Here is a 6,581-nt window from a genome sequence, read left to right as displayed (position 1 = left end):
CCAGAGTCTATGGCATGATGTGTGTGTGTGTGTGTACTGTACTTAACCCTGTGCTAATGTACTTTTTTTTTTTTTTTTTTACAAAACTAACCCTACATAGCATCTGCACTTGAAGAGTTTATTTGCAAAACGGTGTATCTTAGCAAATTGACATTTCTGTATTGGGTATTCAAAAGTCAAGTCAAGTCAAGTGTACTTTATTGTCAAAAATCTATGTTACAGGGTTAGCACTGAAGTTTGAAATTGCGTTTGAATTTGCATTCCATTGCAAAATACATTTTCTATAGGTTGAAAAAGTATTTCTCAAAATATTTGAATGGCAAGAATTCCCACATAGGTGATGGGACCTCTGAACAGTCATTTTCAATAAAATGCAAAAGTCAAAAATGGTGGATACACCCTTTTGCAAACAAACTCTTCACTTGTTGTTCTGTATATTTCCTTTGCATTTTGTATCTGCTCGTGATGTTGGCTATGACTATGACCTCGATTGTAAGTCGCTTTGGTTAAAAAGCGTCTGCCAAATGCAATGTACTATAATGTAATATAAAAGCAATGCGCTGTATACTGTAATACATCACTGATGACAGGCGTGATCACGACAGTTTAGTGCCAAACAGGATTTAGCAAATTCAGGATTGATGTAGAATCACAGCAGTTATCATTCAGTGCAGTGTGTCATTACATGATGAACTGCGATGCACTGATGGAGCAACGCATCAGTGTTGTGCACAAAACAAATGTGATCTCATGTCATGCAGGCATAGACAGACACTCCATTCCTATATCTCTATGTGACTCCAAGATGATCTCTTTCTCTGTCTCTCTGTGTGTGTTTCTCTCTCTCTCTCTCTCTCTCTCTCTCTCTCTCTCTCTCTCTCTCTCTGTCTCTCTCTCTTTCTGCAGAAGGCAGCGACTGCTGAGGATGAGCTGTGGGATGCATGTCGTGCCCTGTCATGTTCAAAAAAGGGGGAAAGTATTCACCGCCCCTGGGCCGCTGGCTGCCGTGTGTGTGTGTGTGTGTGTGTTTGTATGTGTGTGTGTGTGTGCGTGCCTGCGTGCGTGCGTGTGTGTGTGTGCTCTTGTATTTTCAGATTTCAAGTTTATCGGCTCATTCTTGGCTGTTAAAACCAACAATCCATCATGCACCCCACCGCCGTGACTGTAACCTACCACCAACTGCAGAGAGAGAGAAAAAGAGACAGAGAGAGAAAAATAATATGATCAAATGACTTGACGCCAAGCTCAAAACAGAGTAGGGCACCGTGAGGAGGTCACCAGGGGACGCCACCTGAAATCCTCTTTTCACGGATCTTCAGTGTGTACAAAACCCCTGGCGAATCCTCAAACATCTTGCCATAATTACCAGCAATCATAACATACTGTGTATCGTATCGTATCATGTCTCCGAGGCTTCCCATCCCCAGTCCCAGACAATTCCCCGAAACGTTGATAGTCAGCCCCATTCAGGGCTGGGGTGGGAGAAACAAACAGGCCGGGCATTTTTGGCCAACACCGGTCTACCAGGCATTGAGAGAGACAATATAGCCTCTGACAACATTTTTAGTCATCTATTATGATCTGTTTTGACCGCAACAGGCAAAAAGAATAGACAGGTCAGCTGTGGTAGCATGAGGACTGATACCACTACATTGAGGGGAGGACCAGGACAAAATCATCAGCAGACCACCAGGCAAATGCCTTATATGCCTTATGGTCAATCCAGCTATGGCCCCATTTAATCACCGTCCAAAAGCCAGCAGCAGCAGCAGCTGGGAGTGGTGCCAGGAGAGGAGAGACACAGCCATGGCCGGATTAAGACGGCCGGCCTGGGACCCTAGGCTATAGGTTGTTGTGGGGCCCCCCGTTGACGAATTTTACATAGACAGTATCACAATTATGAGCTAGGCATTAAGGGTAACATGTCTACCAACTGTACTCAACATGACAGATGATAATATTTTTTCAATATTTGATCTTGTCACAATTCTGCAATCCTGCAAATCACTGTTGGCCAATCAGGGGCCCACTGGCATATGGGGGCCCCTAGGCTGTAGCCATATCTAGCCTGTGGGCCCCCCCTGGCAGCTGGGGCCCCCTAAGCTGCAGTCATATCTACTGTAGCCTGTGTGTTAATGCGGCCCTGGCCACAGCCACTACAGAGGACCTCCTCTCAAGAGGGGCTCAATTGCGATACGCTAAGAAGCTCCCGATTGCAGTGACCACATTTTAACCTGTCAGCGATATGCAGCACAGCTTCATGTCAACCCCCCTTCCCTCTCCCTCTCTACCTCTCTCCCTCCGTCGCTCCCTCTCTCTTTGTGTCTCTGTCTCTGTCTCTGTCTCTCTCTCCCTCTCCCTCCGTCGCTCCACTGGCCGAATAAAAGCAGACGAGTGAAAGCGCATTATCATCGCACCCAGGGATGATGACTTGGGGCGTACGAAGGGGCCAGCGTTCCCGGGCCAAGGGAGAGAGTGGGCATAGAATTGGATCCTAATGACAATAACATGTACTGAGGAGAGGCCCTTTCAGATGACTTTGTCCCGGGTCCGATCGAAGTTGCCCTGGCCACACCACCAGCCTCTTCAGCCCCTCCAATCTCCAGTCCCCTCTCTCTCTCTCTCTCTCACACACACACACACACACACACACATACACACCCTCCCGCCTCCATCCATGCAAGTAAGCCCCTCCATCTTATCTGGGAGGATGTGATGTGAGGAAACAAAGGCCTTGTTGCTCTTGGCAAGAGCCGAGGCTATCTCCTGTAAACAAATGGCCTGGAGAGAGGGAGGCATTTGGACGGGGCTGAGGGATGGAGGAATGCAGCCAAGCCTGGATGTTTGGAACATGTTTAGGCTGGTCAGGGAAGACAGCTTGCACAGTGACGACACTCTCCAGGGGCGCGGACAGCTTTGGCCGGGCCCAGGACAAAGCTATCTGAAAGGGCCCCCCAGCCCAATAGATACAATGTAATGAGGACCCAATTCTGGGGCCCCTTTCTCCCTGGGCCCCGGGACAACTGTCCTCTTTGTCCCCCCCTGTTGGCACCCCTGACACTCCCCATCGCCTCCACCACCCCCCACCCCCCAGGGCTGGACTGGGAGAATACATCAGGCAGGGCATTTTCAGCCAAGACCGGTCCCCCAGGCATTATTGACAGAGACAATGAAGCCATGTGACAACCTATTTAGTCTTCTATTACGAGCTATTTTGATCACAGCAGCCAACATTAAAGTACTAGTTCAGTCAATTTCAACATGCAGTTGTAATGCTCACACTACCTTGGACTTGTCAGTACCTGAGTTTTTTTTTTCTTCTTCTTCTTCAGCCTTTTCCGAGATATTGGTCATTGTAATGGGGGCAGCGCTTTGTTTACATAAAAAAAAAACATTTTTATTTATTCCCAAAAACATCCGAAAGGTTGATGTGGAATCACCGGGTACTTACAAGTCAAGAGTAGCGTGAGCAATAAAACAGCACATTGAAATTGACTGAACTGGTCCTTTAATATCCAAATAAATGACTCTGAGAGGTCTGCTGTAGCGACATGAGGACGGATACCACTGCATTGAGGGGAGGGCCAGGCCAAAATCATCAACAGACCACCGGGCAAATGCCCTGTATGCCTTATAGCCAATCCTACCATCCCATCATCCCACTGCTACTGTCGGGCCAATGCCAGCAGCACTAAAGAGAAGTCAACTAGACAGGAGGGAAAATGGTGGATGGATTTTTTTTTTTTTTTGCAGTATTTTTATTTCCTGCAATCATTGCATCCGTTCTGTATGTCTTAGGAAGAGGATGTGGATGGAATTGCTGTGGGTCTGATATACAGTCTCAAAAAGGTGATAATTATTTATAGACTTAAAGGGCAACTCCTGCCAATTTCAATGTGCTGTTGTATTGCTCACGCTACCCTTGACTTGTCAGCACCCGGTGACGCCGCAGTTTTCCGAGATATGAGCTATTCTAATCAGGCATGCAAACAGGTCAGGGGTGAAAAAGGTGACAAGAGTGCAGCGCGGTGCGGCGCGGCGCTGCGCGGCGCAGTGCACGCACGCAAACGCAGGTGCACACGTGTGTGTTGTGCGCAGTGGATGATCTTGTATAACAGTATCAGACTAGGGGGGAGAAGAGGATTTAGCTAAAAACGTCTTTAAATGGTGAATTTTGAGCATAGAAGTAACGCACAGTGTTCTGTACGGCGCCTCCTCGCAGAATGCTTTCGCGATTAAAATAAACTTTTCAGCGTGATGACAAGCATTACACTTATTGTATGTTCTCATTTGAAAGAAGAGGTTATCGTCTTCAAAATAAGACCAACTAGAATTGCGGTGGTTAATGTATGGGTTGATTAATTAAATCAAATAGGTAACAGTATTCCGAACACATCTGACCAAATAAGTAACAGTACTCCGTACAACTTCATTACATTAAAACGGTGCACTACCAATGGGTTTCATGACCGATCTAATGTGTATGTGTTTGTGAAGTGCTAAACTAATTGTTATTCGTTCCATGAAGAGTTTAAGTGAATATAACACGGTAAAAATAACATAGCAACCGCGTATGGAAGTGCCGTTCTTGGCTCCAATGTAGCTTGTTGCAAGCTACTTCCGGCTAGCATGCATGTTGCTTTCAAAGTTATCTTTACCGTGTTGTAGTCATTCAAACTCTGTTTTGAAGGGATAGTTTGACAACAAACAAACATACCAACATTATAATTGCATGAAAACCATTAATAATGCAGCATTTTAAGGTAAATCAGATGTACGGAATACTGTTACTTATTTGTTCAGGCCGACGGAAGCTAGCGGCACATGGCTAACCGGCACTTGGCACAAATAATCAATCCATACATTAACCACAATGCTCCACTGTAAGTCGATGTGGTCTTATTTTGAAGACGACAACCTCCTCTTTCACATGAGCCATTCAATACGTGTGATGGTTGCCATCACACCGAATGGCATTGTTTTGATTGCGGAAACGGCATTCTGCGAGGTGGCGCTGTACGGAACACTGTGCGTTACTTCTACTGTAGTTATTAGCGACCAAGGGACAGTGAACATGAGAACTGCCAACCTTACTCCATGACTTAGCTGTCATGTCTGATGGGGGGGTTGGGTAGATAGCTTTTTAAAATAGGTTTTTATCATGATAGAGCAGTGGTTCTCATAGTAAGTTTCCCCAACACCCCATTGACCTCATCAAGACCCTTAGTAGGCCTATTAAAAAATAAAATAGGCCAAAATGCCCCCAAATGACACTAAGCACCCCTCCTCTCATCAGTCTCCTAACACCCCCTCAACACTTGCCTGGTTGTCATCTCATGCATATTTAATCATCATATTTCAGACAACTTGCAATAGGCTACAAAAAAAAATCTTTGTCAAAGTTTGAATTAGCTACTGAAGTTTTACTCAAACTACTCAAATGTTAGCCTACCGGTATTCACCTAGTATCTCTTTTAATGTCTCCCTGTAGAAAAAATGAGTAGGAATAGGAACGCTCCGACTTTGACCTGGAAAAAAGTATGTTTCACTAAATATCGTTCAATTTTTTAAGGTCATTTAGATATAGGCCTACAAAGGAATCGGATTACACAAAAACTTGGAATGATTTGGCCAACTATTGCAATTTGTCCTGTGTCAAACGCTAGACTGACTGGCCCAGCCTTCTCTCTTCTCCCCCTTCCCTCTGCCCGCAGCATATGTTGCATGCCTCGCGTAGTCTACATCCGCTTTTTCACCTGTTTTTCTATCCATATTTTTTACCCGGTAGCTACTTTAGACTTTTCCCCCCTAGCGCACTATCCCGCTGAACTCTCCAGGTTGGATTCACTCGCGCAGAAATCAGATGTCCTTTGCATCGACTATAACCGGAGAACAAGTAAACTTATGCCTACAGCGAACGGAAACTGAACTATTCTACTGTTAGCGTAAATGGACATTTCAAATCATTAACCGAAACAACAGAATACCAGGAACACGTGCGTGTAACCAAGCTTTCGGAGCTCTTATGAGAATACATTATTTTTCACGAGGGCAGGGAAGCTCCGGAGTCAAATTATCAGGCAAAACAAACCAATCTGTGTGTGGGGTACCTGTTCACTAACCACGCAGACTTCCACGTTTAGAGCTAAATCCAAAGACGGCACATTTCAGGATTTGGGTAGGGGGAAATGGTCGGACACAACTCTCTATATTATAGAACTAAGACATTTGATATAACTACGCAGCCCAGCCGACCAGAAACACAGGGTTTTTGCGCTGTCTTTCGAAGTATGAAGACAGGGCGGGACTTAGATTGAGCTCGTTCTTGTTATTGGCTGTGCCGACAAACAGAAATACTGTGATTGGTCAAAAGTCATTGACGGTGGTGGCATCTCTCCAGCAATTTGCCATTGAGCTGTATGATATTTTCTGCGGTATACATTTCAACTCGCTCGACCCCCCCCCCCCAATATTTTCTCCTCGGATCTGCACGATTCACAGAAATGACCCATTTTTATTTCAAAACGGCGAATTTCGCCGAAAAGCGGCAAGTTTGCATGCCTGGTAATGGGGGCAACTTT

Source organism: Engraulis encrasicolus, chromosome 13 (genome assembly GCF_034702125.1).
Source record: "Engraulis encrasicolus isolate BLACKSEA-1 chromosome 13, IST_EnEncr_1.0, whole genome shotgun sequence".
Classification (NCBI taxonomy): domain Eukaryota; kingdom Metazoa; phylum Chordata; class Actinopteri; order Clupeiformes; family Engraulidae; genus Engraulis; species Engraulis encrasicolus.
Note: the sequence above shows the minus strand (reverse complement) of the source record.